General features: G+C 41.6%; 1 long non-coding RNA gene across 1 annotated transcript; it reads left to right on the top strand.

Moving 5' to 3' along the window:
* The first annotated feature begins 1,243 nt into the window (after window positions 1–1,243).
* LOC137570680 (uncharacterized) lies at window positions 1,244–23,173 on the top strand. Its single transcript, XR_011031135.1, has 3 exons — window positions 1,244–1,316; window positions 1,416–1,511; window positions 22,864–23,173. It is a non-coding gene; the product is annotated as an uncharacterized lncRNA (long non-coding RNA).
* The last annotated feature ends 1,146 nt before the right edge of the window (window positions 23,174–24,319 follow it).

The raw sequence follows: 24,319 nt of genomic DNA, 5'->3' as shown, positions 1-24,319 counted from the left end.
GCTCCCAGCCTCAGTTTATTACACTCACTCTGTTCATCTCTGGTGGAGCAGAACTGGCTCTGCAGACTTCTCCAGCATCACTACAGTACACAGCACTTGGGGAGGGGTAGAGAGGTTGGAGGCTGGGGGCTGGGTGCTGTACACAAGAGACGGCTGCACACTGAATAGGGACTGTCTACAAATTTTTGTCTACAAAACTTTGTACGATTCATTATCAGTGGCTGAGCAGATGCAGTCATTAGAACAACTGTGCAGAGTGCAGAAAGTTCTTTCTCTCCTTGCCCTTAGTTGTCAGTCTCTTAGGACAGGGCCCCCCTGCAGCTGCATCCCTTGCAGTGTCTATTGTTACGCCCCTGAACCCTAAAATAAAAGGAACATGTTATCTCTATGATACGTGAATTACAGACCCCTAACATATGCAGATCTAATTGCCCTAGTTTCATGCTTGTTTTCAGGTGCATGATCTTAAAAGATAGCAGGTAGGTTAGGAAACTGGCAATTTATGAATATAATTAAAGATACATATGGTATATTTCTTTAACCCCTTCCTGACCGCCTAACGTGGATGGGTAGCCTTAAGTGACATGTAACATGTTTAGATAAACATTTTACTTTTTACCCACTGTAAGGGTTAAGTATGAATGGCTCTGAATGACACTTTCTCTGCAGTTGGACTGCAGTCATAAAGGTGTAACTCTCACTGATAACTAATCAGAGATCATAAAACTCCAGTGTGGCAGGAAAAAACACTTTGTAGTACATGAAACAGACAAAAATCTAAAATGCTCATAATTTGTCCAAATGGGAGCTAAATATATTTTATCAGTCACCAGATGCAGTTAAAACTGTAGATGTAGAGTTTTAGCCTTTAACACCAAAATAAGACTATGGAATTCCCGGAAAGTGCTATTTAATTTTTCTATAACAGCAGTGTCTTAGGCATGGAGGAGTTCGAATATGCAGGTCTTACCTCAGCTGACCCTAGCAAAGTGTCATCTGAGATGACTGTGTTACAGCTGTAAACAGAATTAAGATCTATATTATTTCATATAAAATAAGAGTTTGCCAGCCATATACATAATTCAGACTACTTTAGTTTCTAAAGATGTTTTGACACAGTTTTCTCTCTTCAGCAGACTGCGCTTGGAATGAATAACTTATCTCTTTTACACCCAACATTAACACTTCGCAAGGTGGCAACAACTATTCAAACAATAAAATTTACTAGCACAGGACGAGTCATGCTGAAACAGTTACATCAGCGTCCAGAACCAACTAAATCTGATCTCTGGCTGGTGAAACGGAGGCCTTGAAAAGTAATCAGAATAATTCACAAGGTTTTAGCAAGTTGTTATGCAGCGAAGTAGCGATAACATTGGCCTGAAATAAAATATGATTTTTCTTCTTTCTGATAGGATCCACAGAACAGCTGCAGGGAATACATTTCACATGGAGTGCACTAAACCCAGCCAGCCAGGAAAATGGAAAGGAAACAGAATGTAATTGGAAAGGTTAGTATCATTTTCTCACATTTTATGGGACCATTACCTGTCTCCCTTTGCAAGGGGCTTAACTGAACCTGTGGTGAATGCTAACATTTTAAACCAAAAAATGCAACATTAAAGTAAGATATTTGTGGCCTAGATTATCCTATTACTTTCAAAAGAGGCCCATTCCTTTGGGTGCCCAGACATACTGAATTCCAGCGTTCTCTACATTTATATTTGAAACGGTAATAGGCACATGCCCCACCTTCCTGCTAATAGCTTGCACAGACACTGAATTATCTTCTTTAGAAAAGACTGAAACTATTCATAAACCACAACTCTGAGTCACAATTAATCAATTCACTTTTCTCCTAAGTTTTCTCCTAGGAGATCATTTTTCATCTTCTGTTTTAGCATTTCAGCACTCTGCCATTGAAAAAGTAGACAAAAAAGTATTTTCAAAATTATTCTGAGTATTTGTTTTTCTTTTTTTGGCATGTTGGTGGCTTAAAAGGCAATTTAAGGTGTGAAAATATCACCTAGGGGAAAAAAAGTGAATTGAATAAGGGCTAATATGAGGGTACAACTTGGTTTCAGTTTTAGGTTGTGTGGGGGATTTCCAGATGAATTGAAAGCCAAATTAATCCAAAATTGAACAAATCTGTTTATACTTGTAATCAGGGTGATAAGTGAGCAAAAAACAGGGGGTATAGACATTGGGAGCCAAAGATACTCTCCAAACTCTGTTCCAGTACTGTTTTTTCAACTCTGGATGTAGCTGGTGGATAGATGGGCCAGTTATATGTGACCATGTGACACACAATGTAGAAAGAATAATAGATGCTAGATTAAAGTTTCTGGCATTCCTGCATTAAAAATATGTATCTTTGTAGTCTACATGCAACAGTTGTCAAGCAATTGTCTACTTACTGGTATTTACTCACACTAATACTCTTAAATCTGTATGGATAGGTACACAGTCAAAGTCAAGCACCGCTTTAAAGCAGATTTTTTTAACTAGAAAAGTTCAGTTCCAAAGGTAATACAGATGATCCCCTACTTACGAATAGGTTTCGTTCCATGCAGTCATTTGTAAGTTGAGTCCTGTTTTAAACATCTTGAAACTTGGATAAATGATTTACTCTCTGACAGCTCCGGGTTTGGGCATAAAGTACTATCTTTTTTGGTTGTTTTCAATACTCTTTTACAGTGTTTTCAACTACTTATAACAATTTATACAATACAGGCGGTCCGCTCCTTACAAACAGGTCATTGTTTGTAAGATGAATTTGTTTGTAAGTTGAATAATGTGTTATACAGAGTGAAACGTTTATAAATTATTTACTTTCGGATAGCTCTGGATTGGGACACATAGTATAAACTATGTTTTTGACTGTTTTCAGCGTGCTTTTATTTAGAATTAAAATATTTACAACAGTTTATACAGAAGTGTGACATACTGTATAACAACAAAAATAAGTAATAAAAGCAGTACTATATATTTTGTATATGAGGACAACTTTGTATGTATAAAAAATGGAAACTTGAGACTTTTGTAAGTAGGTGACTGCCTGTACTGTAACATTTCACAACAAAAATATGTAATAAAAAACAGTATTGAGTACTTTGTATCGCTGAAAAGTTGTAACTCGAGTCATTTGTAAGCAGGGGACCTTTGAAAATGTGCCTTGTTCAGTAATGGGGTTTTGGTTGTGTGATGTGGCAAATTATAATGCCTGCTGTTATGCACTATTGTTTATTGATGTCTATTTTATTACCTATCAAGCATTAGCTTTGTATTAGTTATATGATCTTTTTTTTTTTATCTGTAAGAAGTTCTGTTGAATGTGACTTATATTTCCAGAAGATATAGCATGACCTGAATAACTGAGAAACTTGGTAGACAAAAGTGTATGTACAGTATACTTAACCTGTAGCCGAACGCGTCACGTCGATGGGTGTGGCCACGGCGGCAGCCCCAGGACCGCCTAACGGCGAACGGCGTAAAGTCCTGGGGCTCTGTTTTGCAGGAGATCGCGAGCAGGCTGAGCGCGCATCTCCTGCTTGGGGGGCGGAGCGGAGCCTTCAGTTTCCGAGCAAAACCGCCATCTAATTACCTGTACAGCGCTGCGATCTACAGCAGCGCTGTATTGGGGACAGCTGTGTGACACAACAACAGAGAGCTCTGTTGGTGGGGAGAAAAGGGGGGGATCACTTGTGTGCTGTGTCGTGTGGCCCTGCAGCTTGGCCTTAAAGCTGCAGTGGCCTACTTAATAAAAAATGGCTTGGTCTTTAGGGGGATTTAACACTGCGATCCTCAAGTGGTTAATCAAGTGTTTCTTCTTTTTGACTCAGATGCCCTTATGAGATGAGAAAAATGTTATACAATATGCCCAGGGTCTCTCTTTGCAAACAGGCGTTCCATTTCACTCCGCCCAAACAAGAAGCATTGAGGCAGTATGAGAACGGCCTCAATGTATTGAAATTCAAATGTGCAGGAGTATATATGATTTATAGGACTTAAAAATAAACCCTATGCATAAATTACTAGAAGGTAATCTCACACAAATCCCATCGCGCAGCCATTTTAAGGCATTACGTTTTCTGATATTACATTATATAAAGCAATTGCTTATTCAAACATCCTGGGTTTATCTCCTTGCATGGAAATGTCTTAAAAGGTTGGCTGGGAAACAAAGCTGCTGGAAGCAGGCCTGTAAGAATCCAGGCAGCAGAGTTACCACAGGACACAACCTTTGACTGGTAAACAAAGGCCGAGCATTGTCCTAGCATACTGGATCTGCATGTGCACTAGATGTTTATTGAGCAATGCACCTCATCCATATCAATGCTAAATATCATTTTACCAGCATAAGCCATCAGGAAACGAAGGCTTTTTGTATTATTGTGTGGACGTGACATAAAAAGCTGGAATTTGCATATGTTTTTGTCATCGCCTGAAGCCACAGTAGTTATATCTAGATAAGGTAGAGGATGTCAGCTATCTCAGAGTGGCATACAATGACAGTAATACAATCTGTATCTCTCAATCTGTCATCTCACCCACTGCTTCCCAGTGTTATGAAGCAGAACACCTCAAAACAATGAGTCATTCCACCTACGAGAAAGCAGGATTGCTTCTGATAATGACAACAAACTCTGCACACATGTAATCCCTTTATTTATTTATTTTTCTCTGCAATACTGAATTCATTTTCACAACATTTTCTTGCATAATTACATCCTACCTCTATTTAATTTCTGTCTAGAGAATTATCATTTTATAAAGGAAGTTTTCTTCCAGATGCATAGAATGGATTTCCATACACGTAAACAGACTGCCTGAGCAAATGTGTCCATGGCATAGCAATTGGTCACTTAGACCACAATCATTATGCTGTTGAAATGCTTACCTACCTGCATTTAACTACTTCTGTACCGCTGGTACATACAGTATATATATAGGCCCCTGGAAACTTCACCTAACAACCACAGGTGTATATATACGCACCAGTTTGTTTACAGCGTTGTTCCCAATCGGCACGTCGCAGACCTGCCGTTACACCGATATCTCACCATCCCGTGATCAAGGATCGAGAACAGCTTGTTCTCAAACCCAGTCACAGTCCTGAATGTAAACAGTACATCTGTGTTCTATTAATAGAACATGGAAGTATGTATAAAATTCAGTCTAATACACCAATACATGCATACATTACATTTACACGCATACATTTATATTAAATGTTAACCCCCCTCCAATCCCGCACTATAGTTAACAAAATAAAACACAAAAAATTGCATACATAGTTACCTTATGGAAGGTTCCCTGATGACAGCGCAAGGCCGAAACCGGTAGGAACTGGAGACTGGGCAACTTATATGAGATTTTTTTGGAGGGTCCCTGTCAAAAGGACCCTGGAAGTAAGTCATTGTATATGTGATGTAGATTCAGCTTCTAATAAATGTTTATGTGATTCTTGGATGGAGAAGTGACCTTTCTCGATTTATGTCTGGTGATGGTCACTGTGGAAATATGCTTTTGAGCACTATGGGGCTACTGCAGATGCCGATTTGAGTACCAAGCGCTGTGGATTTGTATGCATTTTTCTTGGAACCGATTGTGGATGTGGTTTATCCTGAGCAGGTGGTGGAACATACACATGAGATAAAGTTTGGATCAGCGCCTGTATATACTACAAAATACGCATCTTCTGCAGTGCTTGACATAGTACATAGTCATGTTACTAACATTTACTCAAAAAAACTCACAATCTATTCCTTGCCATAGTAATAGTCCTAAGTCCCGGTCATAGTCTAATCAAAGCAAAAACTGGTAGAACATATGAACTCCATGCGCATGGTGTCCTGCCATGGGCAGCGCTACACTGAGGCATTCTGGGGCACTGACCCCTCCCGGGAATCACTGTGCCCGCCTCCCCCACCACTCAGTAACAAACAGTTAACCGTGTCCAGGCTCCAGAAGCATCAGTGAACAGAATAGGATCTGTAAAAAACTCTCCATGTGTAAGGCTTGGTGGTATAACTCTCGGAGTCAGCGTGTATGTCCCAGGCTAGAGGTCTCGTTCTTCACCTAACTGTCCCTGCCTGGCACACCACTAACTGACACCTACACTGTCCCTACCTGAAACACACCACTAGCTCGCCCTAATTAGGACTTAGGCGAGCAAGGCATACAAGTTGACGTAGAAGACAGATATACCACCAGGAGCCACTAATGAGGCTAGTAACACAGTTCTACAGTTCAGCAGTATCACACAGGTTATTACCTGAATCCAGAGGAATGAAGCAATCAGCGTTGAGTGTCAGTAGTAGCAGGGATGACAGGCAAGTTCCCAGGTAACAGACAATCCAGATAACATGCAAGAGGTATCCAATAACAGGCAATGGTCGGTCCAGGCGACAGGCAAGGGTATCTGGTAAACAGGCAAGGGTCAGTCCAGACAGCAGGCAAGGGAGTATCCAGTAAACAGGCAAGGGTCAATCCAGGCAGAAGGCAAGGGATATCCAGGAAGCAAGCAAGGTTAATCACAGCAGACAGAAATAGCCAAATACAAGCCAAGGTCAAAATCCAGCAATCGGTAATCAAAGCGTGCACATCCAGCAACTAGCCAAAGCTATGCTTATCACGGGCGATGACTGGGAGCACTCTGCAGATTTAAAAACAATACAGCATCCAATCAGAGGTTGACCACACTCCGCACAACCAATCACACAGCAAGGCCCTGCATAGGTGTCAGCTGTAGAATCAGCTGACACCAATCTGTCAGCTGACCGGAGTCAGCTGACTATTGTTTACCTTTGCGGAAGGTGTACTGAGAACGCGCCCTCCGTCTATCAGGATGTGCGGCTTGTGAGCCACTGGCAGCGTCATCAGCGGGGAACAAGCGCCGAGACCCGGAAGCGGTGTATTCCGATCGGGTCTCGGCAGAATCAAGACCACCCACAGATATATTCCTTATACAATGTCAGTTTGAGTCTATGTAGACATTAAGTAAACCAAGGGGTTTATCTATTTGCCATAAATACCTCATAATCCTTTCAAGATTACTTGTATTTAATGTATCTGGATGACACTTATAATTGTAAAAAAACCTCTCAATCTCTTTCTAATGGTATGTTATAACATTGTCAGTCAAAAGGAACAGAGACTGAAGGATTACAAGCTGAAAAGCTTATTGTTTTTCTTTTAAATTAGCCAATAAACTAGAGCTTGTATTTTACAAACTCCAGGAATACTTAGCTACTAAGATAAGAAATTACACACACAGTGTTTCTCTCCCTCCTGCCTCTTCCCCCTCCCATTGCAACACAGTAGCGCCATCATTTGGATAATCTGCTCTGCTCAAAAGCCTCTGATTTCTGTTTGTAATGTTTACATTTGGTTCCTATCATTGCTCAGAACGATCGTGTACAAATAGCTGTATTGGTACACTATCGTTCTGAGCTAAATTACCTCAATACCGCACACAGCACAGCTCCCCAGAGCGCTGTGCACATAGGAACTAATAGCGGCGAGTGGAGGGGGCGTTCCTGATGACGAGCAGAGAGGAGGAAGTACTGACACTTCCTCCCCGCCCATCCTTGATGTTCTGCTCCAGTTCAAGATTTCAGCTGAGAAGAACGGGGGGACCGCGGGGTGCACTCAAGAGGGAGAAAAGTGCTGTGATTACTTTAAATTGTGTATGTTTCTAGGTGTCTGGTTTTGGCGACAGTACGTGTAGCACTCAGCCTTACAATAGCTGAATGCTAGCGCCAGCACCAAATCAAGCACCTGACACCCAAAACGGCCTATAGCAACTAATCTGCATGAAGTGAAGAATGGTGCCCAGATTAACAGGTGGGCTATTCACCTACTTCAGCCTGTGGGACTCCAGAGTGTGCAGAAGAGCAGGTGTCAGCAGTTAATGAGCTAAACACACAGTAAACGAATGCCTCTACGAAACTCAACATTAGACTGCATGACTCGATTTTATCATCAGATCTGCTGCCCATATGAAGACCAAATGCTCTATCTAATCTATTCTTGTCTGTTTTCCGGTCCTCTCTCTTGCAATGTAAACGCTTTCAATAAAAATGTATTGAAAACATAAAGCACTTTATAAATTGGGAGATTCCCTTTGAAATGCTCAAGAGAGAATTAAAACAGTATGTGGATGCCTTAAGACCAGAGTATATATTTTTATTTTCTGCATGATTCACTCCTAGCCTAGCAGGCCGGGTTACATTTCAATATGTATATGAAAATTCAGCTGTGTTTCTTATTATGTCTGGTTATATTTCAAAGTTATCCCACAAAATGGTAATTTATTTGGGCTAGTTACAGAATTGCAGTTGATTGCAATGAAAGTAATCTCTGCTTGCTAAATTGTAATAGAGCCCTGGCTGTCTTTTATGTGCGACTTTCAATGCAGTTTAAATCATCCCCAAATCACTTTATCCATGGTGAGTGAATAATGCAAACACCTAACTAAAAAAATGTGTCTGTGTTTATGCCTGAGGAATTGCACTGCGGCCAGATAGCAGTATCGTGCTTCAGAATGCCAGAAACCACTCGTATTCACTGCTTCACATTGCTGCTGCCTGCAGTGAATTATTCTGACAAATGTTGTTTCCAGAGGACTTGCTCAGCGAGAATACATTACTGCTTGTCTTTAAGTTGGAACGCCTGCCAGATAATGAAAGCCTTCAGTTACCCCCACCCTTGCTCTTCAATGAAACCATCATTTAACCACCTTACGACCGCCTAACGCCAATTGGCGGCTGCAAGGTGGCTCCCCCAGGACTGCCTAACACTGATTGGCTTCAAGTCCTGGGAGCGGATATTGCAGGGGATAGTGTGCGGGGATGCGCGCGCATCCCAGCTTTAGTTACAGAGCTCCTCTCCATAAACAGCCTGCCAGTGGCGATTGTTGCTGGCAGGCAATAGTGTAAAGAAACGGCCGGGTGTTATTGTTGTACAGCTCTACGATCTACAACAGGGCTGTACGTGGACAGCTCTGTCACTGAGCTGTCCCCAGGAAAGACTCATAAGATGATCGCCTCTCATAGGCTGATGCCATACTGATTGCCTCTCCAGGGTGAGTGAGGGTGGGTGCCTGGGTGGGAGTAATAATTTTCAAAAATATACGTTTTTATTATACATTTAATCACAATAAAATTAATTTTAAAAAAACAACAAACAGCAGCAGCAGCGATCAGAGCCCCCCAACAGAAAGCTCTGTTAGTGGGCAGAAAAGGGGGCAGACTCATTTGTCAAGTTGTATGGCCGTACAGCACACAGTTAAAGCTGCAGTGTGCTGAATTGTAAAAAATAGCCTGGTCACTAGGGGAGTGTAAGCCTGTGGTCCTTAAGGACTGCTGTAGCAAAAATGATAACAGTTCATGCTGCCAATATAGTCATCTATGTAGCGTTAGTACAACAAACCCTTTAATCAGCAGAAACGCCTGAAAGAAAGTTACCTAGTAGTGAGAGAGGATGCCATATTTTTCTTCCTTTTAAAGAATGCCTATTACCTGGCTGGCCTGCTGGTCCTCTGCCAGTAAAGGCGGGTTTCCACTAGCGCCGGCCGTCCTTCTCCAAGACGGACGCTGGCACTTGTGCATGCAGATTATGCATCCAATTCCCTAAATGGCTATGGGGATTCGGACATGTTGTGCAGAATTCTGAAGCAGAATTTTTTCATGCGCATAAATTTGGAAGCGGCTTATTGATTTCTTAGACTGCAGGGAGAGGTGGCTGGGCTTCCCAAGACAGGCTACATCTGAATCACTAACAGCATAGGTGTGCAGAGCCTAATTGTAGGCAGGATACACATCTTGCATTCAAAACATATGCACCAAATTTACATAAATGGAGGATGTTAGCTTCTAAAAACTGTTTGCATGCAGAGTGTTCAGTACTGGACCTTTCCACCACGATGAGTCTTTCTTCTGGGAGGGACCTTGTCTAATTACCAAACAACCATAGTGTGAACAGTCAAAAGAGATATGTCTTTCCCATAGATAGTTAGATAGATAGATATGTCTTTCCAATAGATAGATAGATAGATAGATAGATAGATAGATAGATAGATAGATAGATAGATAGATAGATAGAATTAGGAAGACAGAGGTGTCCCCCATATTAAGTAACCACTTGTGCTCCCAGGTAATCATTTAGTTAAAAACAAAAAAACAGCGCCAGGGGAATCAAGAACTCGATCGCTGCTGAGGAAAGACTATGTCCAAAAGTCCACACATATAAACTTCCACACACATAAAATGTTCTCAGGGTTCCCATTGCTCGAGCCCCGTATGTAAGTCTTATTGATTTTTATTCATCTTTTATGGCTATATGCTATGGTTTTTTAATAAACGGGTTACACTTAGATCTACCATTTATTTGCATGTTTTATCGGTTTTGATCTTCCGGATGGTGTGCCTGCACTAATATAAGGATTGTTGGAAGATTGGGATCCTGGGCGTTTCTTGGTCCCTCTTACCACTAAATGCGAGATATGCAACCTTATAACGTGGGTTGTCAGCAGCTGGTAAGCTCCCTCTAATCCTTTGGGTGACGGTCTACCACTTGGATATAAGAGCTGAGAGACCACTTTGGTGAAATACGGTTGATTGTGAAACAGTGGATTCACTTAAGATCTGCGCTGATTTTTTTTTTAATAATCATTTAGTTAAACTGTTGACATATCAGACAGCATCCATTATGTCTACAACTTTTCCAGACTTTTATTCCTGTTAATTTTTAACTGTTTCTGGATGGCAGACTCAGGCACCTTAACGTGTACTGAGCACCATTCTTAGCACCCAGAGCATCTCAGAAGCACATTAAAAATGCAAATTAACAATGTGTTGTTTTTTTTACATTTAAATGTTTGCATTTTGCCCTACATTCCCGCCAGACTGCTGTCCACAGAAAGAAGAAACAGCAGGCAGATAAGGATTGCAGTAATTAGCAGTAGCATAAAGCAGACAAAAGGACAATGTACTTTAAAAAGTTTAGAGAGTCACACTTGCATTACCTTCACATCTTACTCTGGATAAATAAGGGCAGAGGGAAAGGGAGGGGAGGAAATGGCAGCTCCTACAGCTAATAGAAACCAGGACAAACTGCGGACAAAGAAAGCTGCTTGGATCCCTTTAAGGACCAAAGACTTTTTATTATTTTTCTTTTAGGACTAATAATTGGCTAACAGTGATCACAGGGCCAGGAGCCAATGAAATCAGACAGCTGAGTGTAGCGGCAGAGGAAGCGCTTCTGTGGCAAGAGTGCACAGAGCCTGGCAAAGATAAGAGTCTCCAAACAGGGTGACGCTTTCAATAGTGTGTGTCCGGAAGCCATTAAAGTTAAATGAGGGAACTGGCACGTTAAAAGCATTCAGCTTGAAAGCAGAAAAAAGTTATTTTCTGGTGTAAGGAAACTATAGCATGCCATGTCTCCGTATAATTACATTTTATAGAAACTACCCATTTCACAGAAGCATAAAAGAACAGAAAGGAATTTTCTTGGGATACATTACAAACAGTACTTTTAAAAATTCAGTTACTGTATTTAATATAACTATGCTGAATCGTGTATTGAAGCCCATTGGAATTCTTTTTTTTCAATGTGGCGAATGTCATCTGGTGATCAAGCAGATCATCACTTTATAAACATGGTGACTGGCACCACTCATGTTAAATTGTTGATCCTGCAAAAAGAGCTAATTAATTATAAAAGCGGTGATCATCTGAGCTGATCACCAATTTTATAAATCAGATGATCTTAATGGTTGACATTTGACTCTGATGCACTGGATTCTGTCAATAGTTAGAGAGTAGGTATAATCTGCTACCAACTTTACAGCAATACTTTGTGTTGGTGGTTTCTTTAGAAGGCCGCTGTCATTTGGCTATAATAAAGATAAAATCAAGGCAAATTCACTTTTATGGAAGTAAATTATTCTAACAGAGACAGCCGGGCAAGACTTATGGCAGGATGATGTCACGATACAGGGTATAGTGAGCATTTTTCCCTAAGCCTGTAATGATGGGATAGAGTTGATTAGCAAAACAGTGCCATCTTTAAGACAACTGAGAGCATTTACTATACATAATATCCCTGAACTGGTGTACTCTATGGGCTTAATTCACTAAACCGTGATAACTCATATCACGGCTGCGCTAGTGTATTCATGTACGCTTCCACGTCTTGCGCGCAAAATTTTGTGATTGCACACAAAAGTTTGCTAATACATGTAAAAACTCACGCAAAAACGCACCCAACAACTCTAGCGCGGCCGTGATATAAGTTATCACAGTTTAGTGAACCAATACACACACACACACACACACACACACACACACACACACACACACACACACACACACACACACACACACACACACACACACACACACACACACACACACACACACACACAATCACACACACAATCACACAATCACACAATCACACACACACACACACACACACACACACAATCACACACACACACACACACACACACACACACACACACACACACACACACACACACACACACACACACACACACACACACACACACACACACACACACACACACACACACACACACACACACACACACACACACACACACACACACACACACACACACACACACACACCTAGATACACACACACACACATACAACTCCAGTCAGTTATATTCTTGTACCAATGGGTTAACTAGGGGTCATATGGCAAAAACTGACAACACCTGCTTTTAATTTATAAAATTACATTGAGTGGTAACTGTGTACTTGTTTAGAGGGTTGATGTTCAGTGAAAGTAATTACAAAAATAGTCAATCTTTCAAGTGGTTTGCTTCTCCGCACAATCACATCTATGAGCCTAAAAGGAAGATTTTCTGAAGTTTTCCAAGCCAGTTTTTTATTTCTGGCACAGACCTAGTTAAACAAAAAAACAAATGTGTTTCTCGCATGAAAACCAAACCAGTGATGGCTTATCGGCCTTCCTCTTAGATTAAAATGTAATGGAAAGGGCATGGGACAGTTTTCAACATTCCTAATTAGATTTTTACAATTACAGAGTTAGATGCATTTAGTAGACACGAATGCTGACAAAATGCTCATCTAAACTTTAGAACAGACTAAAGAAAACATTTTAATTTTAGAAATTGTATCTTTCTCATAGGCAATAGTAGGTTCACATGCACACACATAGGTAGATCATGATGTTGCATAACAATGATATTCCTGTGGAACACTATAGAAAGCGGATAATTGGAAAATTAATAAAAAATGAATGTAGTTTGCATAACTCCCTGTCTCTGTACATTTGGAAAAATGCACTTATAATACTGGGCAGCTTTAAAAGTGCTCAGGAACAAGAGCTTGCAATTTAAATCACAATAGGGGTTACTTATTAAAGTTGGAAAACACTGGAGAACCTAAAAGTTCCAACAAACCTGGGCCAAACTTTTTAAAATGTGTCTGCTCATAGATGGCAAACGTTTCCACCTTGGTCTAGTGCATAGAAAATAAGGCCTGCCTTAGTGCTCATTCACATTACATAATGCTTGCAGGAGCCGATTTCATGCAAGTGGCGCGTGGACGTCGGGATGTTGCTGTGTGACGCTGATTAGCGGCGGTAGTTCTAATTCACATGACGGGAAAACACCTGTGCCAGACAATTAAAAGCTCCCGACTGTGTTGTACCACAACACGTCAAAACAGCGTTGGATGTGAAAGGTAAAATGAAACTATGAAATATCAAAGAAATCCATGGCTACAAACCAGAAAGCACACACTAAGTATAATAAAGATATTAACTACTCTAAGACCGCTCCACGCCACTGGGTGTGGCCACGGCGGCAGCCCCAGGACCGCCTAACGCCGACTAGCGTCAGGTCCTGGAGCCGGCTACTGAAGGAGATCGTGCGCAGGGTGCGCGCGCATCTCCTTCTCGGGGCGAAGCTCCGCCCCGTCATCAGTCTCTGAGCGACAACCGTCACTCGGGAGACTGTTAAACGGCGTGATCGCTGTCTATTTACATAGGACAGCGCTGCAATCAGCAGCAGCGCTGTACTGGGGACAGCTGTGTGACACAGCTGTCCCCTCTGTAACTGCGGGAGTGATCCGCTGTCATAGGCTGAAGCCTAAAAAAAACAGTATATAGCACTGAGCTGCGCTCCCCAACAATTTCCTATAAAACAAATGTCATATTGCACATAGCGTAATTCTGTGATATAAGTCCACAAAACACCCTGGTGGCAGTGAAAACGGTGCAACACTCGTGAATCCTCTCCCCAATTTAGATTGCGCTCACCGGATTATAGCCACCTCAAACATCAGGTGGATCTAGCACATACGTTTAAAACAACCACTGGCACTTGTAGACTCTTCAATCCTTCTTTAATACTCCACGTAAAACTTCATAGCATAAAACATATAAAACATAAAAGAATCATAGCGTGATATTGTTTAGGCAGAAAATCTCGCCTGCACACAGATTGCGCACTCACGTATGCCGTCTTTTTACAGTGCACATCAAATGCATCCTAGCAGCGGGGTCTGTCCTGGCACCGGACCGAGGAATGACGGCGTCCCGTGTCCCCCTGGTTGTCTCCGGCTGCCTAGGTCTCGCTCCCACGCTTCCTCCGCTTACAGATAATAGCCGATTGCTCTCAGTAGCAGTGACGTCAGACGCGTCGGCCGTAGCTCCGCCCACTGAAGCCTATGACAGCCGATCACACTGATTGGCTGGCGGGGGGAGGGGGGATTTATGAATATTTTAAAAAACAGCAAATTTTTATTAAAAAATAAACAATGATAAACAAATAAACAAATGTCTGGGGGGGCGATCAGACCCCACCAACAGAGAGCTCTGTTGGTGGGGAGAAAAGGGGGGGGGGAATCACTTGTGTGCTGAGTTGTACGGGCCTGCAGCTATGCCTTAACCAGCCTGGCATTCTATTAAGATTGCCAGGCTGGCGACCGGACGTTTTTTTTTTTAATTTAAATTTTTTTTTGGCATGCAGCCAACTGAAAGTTGGCTGCATGACAGCCCTCTAGAGGGCGCTCCTAATGCGTACTTCTGATCGCCTCCGGCGATCAGAAGTAACAAGAAGGGCCGCGATGAGCGGCCCTTCTTGTTTTGCTTTCCTCATCGCCATGGCGACGTGCGGAGTGACATCATGGACGTCAGCCGACGTCCTGACGTCAGCCGCCTCCGATCCAGCCCTTAGCGCTGGCCGGAACTGTTTGGTCCGGCTGCGCTGGGCTTGGGCGGCTGGGGGGACCCTTTTTCGCCGCTGCACGCTGCGCATTGCCGTGCTGCGGTGGCGATCAGGTAGCACACGCGGCTGGCAAAGTGTCGGCTGCGTTTGCTCCTTTTTATTTGATGAGAATCGGCCTAGCAGGGCCTGAGCGGCAGCCTCCGGCGGTAATGAACGAGCTGAGCTCGTCCATACCGCTCAGCAGGTTAAAGCTGCAGTGGCCCATTTAATTAAAATTGCCCTGGTCTTTAGGGGGGTTTTCCACTGCAGTCCTCAAGTGAATAATAGTTTTTATTAAGGACATATCCCAGACAATTAAAAACAATACACTGCCAGACCCACAGAGGAATAAATATAAGTGTGCAGTATAATCCAATAAATAAAATAGCAAAGTGCACCAGGGGTAGGCAGCTCAATGTTAGATACTGTGCCAAACCAACCGCATAGCTGCAAGACTGATCTCCAGTAAACAGTCACAAAGTCACTGCAGCAACTAGTATGGGTGCCGTTGAGAACAATAATGATAGTACCAAAAGTAATCTGCAACAATAATGATAGTACCAAAAGTAATCTGCTTACCACCACAAGTGTACTGCATCTCCTCCGCTAGCCTAGCAGGCAAGGCCTCACATGTATTGCACCTCCATGGTGCTTCTTCGGAGATAAAAAACGTTTAAAAAAGGGAGCCTTAAATAGTGGCTATATACCACCACCAAACGTGAGACCGGGGGCGTGGCCACACCCCTTACGCGTTGCCCGGTCATGTGTATGTACTGACGCATGAGCTGAGCAGCGCTGGATTTCTTTCATATTTTTTAGTTTCTTGGATACTTCCATGGCCATGCATTTAGCATTGTTGCTCTATTTTTCTGTTGTCTGTATCAGGTAAAATGAAAGTCCATAGACTTTCATTTTACCTTGGTTAATGCAAAGTATTGTCTTTGCGTCAAAACGAAGGAAGTCAGCGTGGATGTGAAAGAGTCCTAAAGGATAACCTCCCTTCCCCAACCAGACAAAAAGTATATTTCAAGCCCTTTTTAAAATGATTCCATAAGATCAAAGACCACTGCTTATGTCCATCCTCTTTAAGCATGCTAACAAGAATTCCCTCTGCAGTCGGTTGTATACTTGTTCCCATTGTTCACTGATGTGACATACCCTATATACTTGACTATAAGTCTAGAAATTTAAGTCTGACTCACTAAATAAAAGCATAGGGGTCGACGAGTCACAAGCAACACTGAGCACACTGAGCAATGTGTGTACTACTAGTGACATTCCCATTTACAGCAATTAACCCAGTGGTAAGTGACACTTTCTTGGTAAAGTAAATGCCAAGAAAACACAGGTCTGAAAGTTCTGGCCACAACAATTAACAAGTAAAGGGGCCGGGAAATACTTAGCTGCAGGAAGTGGAGTTAATAATTGCTGCACTTGGGGGCCTGGAGTTATTGGCTGCACTTTAGGGCCAGGAGGGATTAATGGCTGCAATACTGTATGCAGTGCCTGGTCCTCAAATGCAGTTGTTAATTCTTCCTAGTCCCCAAGTGCAGCCATTAACTCTGCTGGGTAGACTTATACTTAAGTCGATAGAAAAATTCCAGCTTAAGAGGGTCAAATATTGGAGTTGACTTATGCAAAAGGTCGACTTATATTCAAGGATTTACGGTAAGCAGGATTTCCTGAGAATTGGTGGAGGGATGTGCTAGTACTAACCAATAGGATTTTTTTGTGTGCGTTTGTGTGGGTGTGGCTACATGTAGGCCACTACTCCCAATTCTTATGGAATTATTTTAGACAAGGATTCTGATTTTCATTCTGGCTAGTCTTGTGGGGCCAGATATATAATTGGCCAGTGTAATAGGCATGGAAGGTGTTGATAAACTGTAAATATAAAAGGTAAGGTAACACATTTTTTTATATAAAGAAATTGTCCTGGGAATATCTGACATTTTTGTGTTTGTATTCTCACCTTAACCACTTGAGGACCGTAGGCTTACACACCCCTAGTGACCAGGCTATTTTTTTTACAATTCAGGTCACTGCAGCTTTAAGGGCTCGCTGCAGGGCCATACAACTCAGCACACAAGTGACCCCCCCTTTTCTGCCCACAAACAGAGCTTTTTGTTGGTGGGCTTTGATCACTCTCAAAACGTTTATTTATTTTTTTATTTATTTGTGTATTTTTTTCTATTAAACTTCCCTATTTTTTGTTATTTTTATATCCCTCCTCCCGCCCTCTCCCCGCCAGCCAATCACAGCGATCGGCTCTCATAGACATCAGCCTATCTACGTCTAACAGTCTCCTAGCAGTGATCGCCACTGGGAGACTGATGCCGGAGCATCAAGCTAGGATGCGTGTGATCCACAACAAAATACTGCCTCAGGACTTTACGCCAATTGGCGTTATGCGGTCCTGGTTTAGCCGCTGTGTTCACGCCAATGTTTAACTTTAAATAGTTAAAGAATACCTGAACTGATATATGACAAGATAAGATAAACATGTATGTACAGTGTCACTCCTAGGCTTTGTTCCTTTTTTAATTTTTCTCACGGAAAGGGTTAAAAATTCACATATGCAAGTAACAGTTTCTCTCTGGAGGACTATTGTGTTACTCTCACCAATAACTAATTACACAGCTTCTGAGTATAGGGAATAGATAGAAAAGATCAGTAGTTTCAAGATTGTTGCTCTGGAACAATAATAGAATGTATCGTTTAGGCAATAGGCAATAGAACATTAAAATCCTTTTTTTTCAGCTTTTAAACAAAAAATAAAACTAGCATTCTAAAAAGTCATTTTTAAGAGTAGGAGAATAGTTATAATTGTTTCTCTCATCAATTTATTTTCAGTTCAGGTTTGCTTCAAGTTTACAGAGTCTGGCTGTTAGTAAGTTCAGTGTTTGTTTAATGTATTCCAATGCTGGCGCAAGAGAGATTTTTGAATGCAAAGTTAGTTTGGCCTTGTGATACCAGCTTTTTACTAGGGGGAAAGAGGTTAATGTTCAGATATCCTTTTACTCTAGGATTGTTGGGGAACGGCTTGAATTTCATACCATCAAATGTACAGTATATCAGTGCTCAGTATAGTACTATATACCGGTATACAAAATTTCAGTATATCATCAAGTCTGATCAAAACAATTGGACATTTTTGTCTGGAAAACTTCTGCTGGAGATTTTTTTTTGCATTTAGAGTTTAATTTCTATGTTATGTTGCCGTCTTTTCAAATTATAATTATAAAATAGAAGCCCTGATCCAAGTTATGGCAACACACACTGTCAATATTAGGTTCCAGCTCACATTATACTAATTATTCAGCAACATTTCAGAAACAAAATCAGACCAATTCACTTTTAGGAAGTAAATATTTATAACAGAGACAGCCGGGTAAGACTTGTGGCAGGATGATGTCACGATACAGGGCATAGTGAACATTTTTTTCCTAAATCTGTAATGATGGGATAGAGTCGATTAGCAAAACAGTGCCATCTTCAAACAACTGAAAGCATATACCATAGATAATATCCCTGGACACTAACCAGACAAATCCACTAAACTCTGCATGTTTAACCCCTTCTCTCCATAATCACAGTGATATGGTCCTGTGTTGGGGGACCACTCTGACTGATCTCCATTCATTCTCTGGAGTTGAAGCACGTCCTGAAGTTTGGCACATGCATTAAAGCATACACAAACATTTGGAATTGTAAATTAATGTTTTCCCAGCACATGGACAGTGCTATGAGAACTACAATTTGTTGTGCAGTGGTGGGAAGGGATTATAATTCCAAATTTAACACTTAGTTATGGGATGTCAAATTTAAAATAAAATTGACCTGAACTGACATGTGACAAACACAGGTACATATAATACTAGATGTGAAATCTTGCCATGCGATGCATAAACACATAGAAGACAACAACTGAATCAAAACCTGGTGTATATATATATATATATATATATATATATATATATATATATATATATATATATATATATAGTCATAATATATATGATTTTTGTACCATCAATATGTGCGAGTCTCTAAAAAATACAGATTGGCATATATAAATAAACAGTCATAAAACTGCATATTTTGTTGCATGTAACCCAGCAAAATGGTACATACTGTAAGGTGCTTAATGGAGACAGCACCGAGGATGAATCTGTTTATTGTGTGTTAGGTAGACAAGAGACTGTGACCTGTGGGTGGGCCTAAAGCCTAGTTTGGTTATATAGGAGCGTACATATGGTACGGCCGCCGATAATTTGGGTGCAGAGCGAGCCGAATGACAGCTCTCCCTACTGCCTCTAAGCTCCCCGGCGGCGTTAAATACTATTCCCCTTTCAAGTTGTAGCAACTCGGATGGAGATGTAATTCAGGGTCTGGCTGGATCCCCAAATTACTCTAGCGCAGGGCATTGCTGCCATGGCGGTGCCCAGCTTCCGCGCTCAGCTACGTGCACCGAAGTAACCTGCTTCGATATAGGACCCAAAGACGAATGTCCCCAAGAAACCCAATACTGGTGGCATAATCATTCATGCTGGTAAATAAGATGCAACAGCTAGCGGAGGCAGGGGCATTGGAAGCACACATACTGGCCCTATTGTGTGAGAGAAGGGAGGGGAAGGGAGAAAAAACAAGAACTATCGATGAGGACTCGGCAGGGTTGCCAATCGTCCTTCTTTTGATGGACTGTCCATCAAAACCTGCTAAAAATAGCACTGTCCATAATGTCCGCCTTTTTAAAAGGAGTGTCCATGAAAAATACAGAATTGCCTACTGCGCGGCAGTGCACAGCAAGCTCCTCCTGCTAGTTATCATCCTCCTCCCTGGATTTTAACTCATGCTATGGATACACAAAGCCCCCGGAATCACAAGAGGCAGCATCTCCTCTCAGACTAATCAAAGACTTAAAGTTTAACATAGAACATTATTATATTTTTAAGTAATATACCTTCAACTCCTCAGCATGATCTGAAATGTAGGACATGCTGAGCCTTATGGTTCCATGGAGGCTGCATCTATTACAGATTTTAGGGAATTAACACCAAATCTTTCCAACACCAAACTGATGCCTAACCACTTCACCCCAAAGCGGTTTTTACCCCAACGGACAAGAGCGATTTTCACCTTTCAGTGCTCATCCCTTTCATTTGCTAATAGCTTAATCACTACCAGTCACAATGAAATTATCTATATCTTGTTTTTTTCACCACCAAGTAGGCTTTTTGGTGTTGATATTTGTTTTCAGTAATTACTTAATTTTCTATGCATTTTAAAGGTAAAAACAAGGAAAAAATGAAAAAATACACTATTTCTCCAATTTCATCCCATGTAGTTTTAATATAAATACAGCTACTGTACATAAAACTCACACATTTTATCTGCCTATTTGTCCTGGTTATCACAAGATTTTAATTATGTCCCTCGTACAAAGTATGGTGACAATATATTATTTGGAAATAAAGGTGTATTTTTTGTATGGTGTTATTTTTTTCACTAATCTCACGAGCATGCGTGGGAGCGCGTACGAGCGTGCACGCGCTCAGCGGCAGCAGCACTGTTTGACTTATAAAAATGTCCTGGAGCCGTTAAGAGGATCTACCAGGACATTTTTAAGTCTGCTTGTCATTAAGTGGTTAAAGTAACCCTGAACTGGGGAAAAAAACTATGAATGAAGCCCATGGTGGGCTAGATTACCTTCTCATGAATGTCCTTGCTACTGCTCACTCACCTCGGGGTTCCTCCTCCAGTTCCCCAGTCCTCAAAGTGTATGATGGTATTCTCCAGCTGAATACCAGGAAATTCCCTGAAGTGGCGACACACGATTCAGAGCTGCAGTCGCAGTTTTGAGCTGCACATGCATAACAAAAGCAAGCGCTTGTCCACAAACGATTTCACTCCACATGAGCAGATCAAAACTTGCACCTGTGCAGTTAAGGATCGATGTACCACTTGGAGGGACTTCTGGAAGGCTCAGGAGATAGGAAGACTGGGAACAGAAGGGACCCTGAGGACAGCAAGCAGCTTCAGGACACTCAGGATGAGGTAATGTAGCCCACCAAGGACTTCATTCCATAGGATTTTTTTTTGTTCAGGGGCCCTTTAACCTCATTTCTACACAATGATAAATCCTCTTCCTGATGCCTAACCATACTGTAGCCTACAACCCTAATGTACACCCCATATGGGAACTGAATAGTCCCGCTTTGGGTTCTCTAATGATCAACGGCCAGTGAGAAAGCAGCGTGGGACAATTACTCCTCCACTGGTGAATGTCATCCCATACATGAGATGGGCTGTCCAGATTTTTTGCGCCTAGGGAAAAGAGTGTGTAACCTAGGTGTGTGGAAGAACCACGTAACACAAAGAAATTGTAAACTCTGTAAATGAAAAATAAAATAAAAATACATGATAGGACATTCTGAATAGAAGCCAATTCAAAGGAACCTGCCCACCTCTACTTCCTCATTGAGGCCTGTTGGTGTGAGAGTCCGTGGCCCATATGCAATTTACTCTTTCTCCAGAGTTTTCTCCTAGGAGAGAAATTTTCATCTTCTATTTAAAAAAACTTTTCAGCACTTTGTAACTGAAAAAGTGACGAAAAGTAGGCGAAAAAGTACTATCGCAATTGTTTTGAGTATTTTCTTGCTTATTGGTGGGTTAAAAGCCATTTTATTAACAAATTTGAAAATATCACCTAGGAGAAAACTCAGGAGAAAAAGGGAATTGCATATGGCCCCATGTGTCAACAACATCTGCATCAGCGCTGCTGGCCACAGTGTAGAGGAAAGCTGCCTCCCAAGAACGCCTGCTGGCAAGTGTCCCATAAAAGGCTGATTTACTACTGTGTTACACTACGAGGCGCTCCTCATCTGTTTGGTTTCTGGTGCAATCTTAAAGAACAACCGAGGTGACATGTGACATGATGAGATAGACATGCGTATGTACAGTAGCATGCACACAAATAACTAGGATGTGTTCCTCTTTTTCTTATTCTGCCTGAAAGAGTTGCACATCAGGTATGGACGTGACATTTTCTGTCTGGGTCGGGACCGGGTTGGACTCGGTCAGACTATAGCATAACCATCACTGAGTAGTAATTCCAGCTATAAAATACTTTCCTGTCCGTAAACAGCTTCTCAGAGCAGGAAAGAGATAAAAAGGGACAATAATCCATAGATTTGAGCTCTGGCATACGTCAATGAAGGTGTCATTGAACAGAGACAATGTAACAGTACAAATGTAAAAACTAGATTTAAATATAAAATAAAACTGTGGGATATCTAAAAAAGTCATTTTTAGGAGACAGAGGATAGATACAATTGTTTTCTTCATTGGTTTATTTTCACCTCGGATGTCCTTTACAATTAAGCCATTAAACTGAAAATAAAAATATGAGACTCATTTCTATTTTGCTAATGTCCTATTTATCATCCGCACTACCCTGTACAATGTAAGTACAAAAAGAAAATTATTTAATAATAATATAACAATAACAACAATAACAATAATATTTATATAGCGCTTTTCTCCCTGGGGACTCAAAGCGCTGATATGTCATGTCTCTGTACTTTTTACAGCTTTTACAGTTCCTTATACTCTGCCATTGCTATAAATGACAAGCATGGAATTTACAGTCTGGGCACCACTGTCTTGGATTTCCGTAGAGAAAGAACGAAGCAGAGCAGGATGCCAGTCATTCATTCCTAAGTTCTGCACACTGTGCTGGATGACTTTATATGCCAGAAGGGATGCCTGTAATGGAGCAGGTGGCCCACATTTCTAAATTCTTCATTGAAGTGAATGAGTCTGATCTATGGTACCGGAATGACTAAGATAAGCACCGCGGGACCCCCAGAGCGCCTGAGCCTCTGTGCAGTCTAATCTCACTATGTGATCATAAACTGCAAGAATTAAAAAAAAATGCAAACTGTTGCTTACTTGCTTACTATCAGTGGCGTAGCTAAGGAGCTGTGGGCCCCGATGCAAGTTTTACATTGGGGGCCCCCCATGCACTCTATACATAACAATTGGTACGGCTCACCAAAATCTGCCAATGGTAACTGCAGTGTTGGAGGTGCAAGAAGGGGATGGGGAACAGTTTGTTAATGATTCCCACTACTCAAAGTATCTATAGAAGTGATTATTATGATCACAGGATAGTGAGCTAATACTACAGTTGAGGGAGGGCCCCTCGGGGCCCCTCTGGCCCAAGAGCCCCGATGCAGTCGCAACCTCTGCAATCCCGATTGCTACACCCCTGCTTACTATGACATTTTAATTACTATGCTAAAATGTTATTTTACATCTAAATACTTAATCACATTGCACTTATTTTACTAAGTTTGCAAAGTTTTGTGAGTTTTTGGACAGCAGCTTTAAGCCCAGGGCAGGGGAAATAAATAAAATCATGTCATTTTACATGTGTACAAAGCAAATACAGCAAAATGTTGCTCCAGTATAATAGGTCACACAGGAAACCAGTGAAGCCTCAAAGGTAAGAGGAGCTGTTACCTGTAGTACAGTTGGGTGGTACCAGTGGCAGACATAGTCCTGTGCAGATCATGCAGCGGCGTAGGGGCACCGTGTCCTCTGGGGCCTATGTAGCTGCATTACAGTCAGGGCCAGATTATCTAGGTTCATGTATGTGCCACTCCTTGTGTCGCTCCCCTCCATGTACTTGTCTTTCCCTCCACATCATTTTACCCCATGTGGCATGTGGCAGTCTCTCATTGTGAGAATTGTTACTTTGCCAAGTGCTTCAGAAGATGGTAGCACCCTATAAGTACACAATAATAATATGGTAGAATGAAGGCCCATACACACGTCGGATTTCCGATTTAGCGGGCGAACGACTGAACGATGGGACGTTCAAACGACCCGTCGTTCACGGAAATCCGACGTGTGTATGGGCCTTTAGAATACAAGACTGAGTTAGTGAAACTCTTTTTTATCAGCAATATTTAAAGGCTATTGATTTCAAAATGCATCTACTTGTGGTCCCTCTTTAATGCTAATGTTAACCTAGCCTTATAT

This window comes from Hyperolius riggenbachi, chromosome 4, assembly GCF_040937935.1.
Source record: "Hyperolius riggenbachi isolate aHypRig1 chromosome 4, aHypRig1.pri, whole genome shotgun sequence".
NCBI classification, from domain to species: Eukaryota; Metazoa; Chordata; class Amphibia; order Anura; family Hyperoliidae; genus Hyperolius; species Hyperolius riggenbachi.
This window is presented reverse-complemented; position numbering and strand designations above follow the sequence as displayed.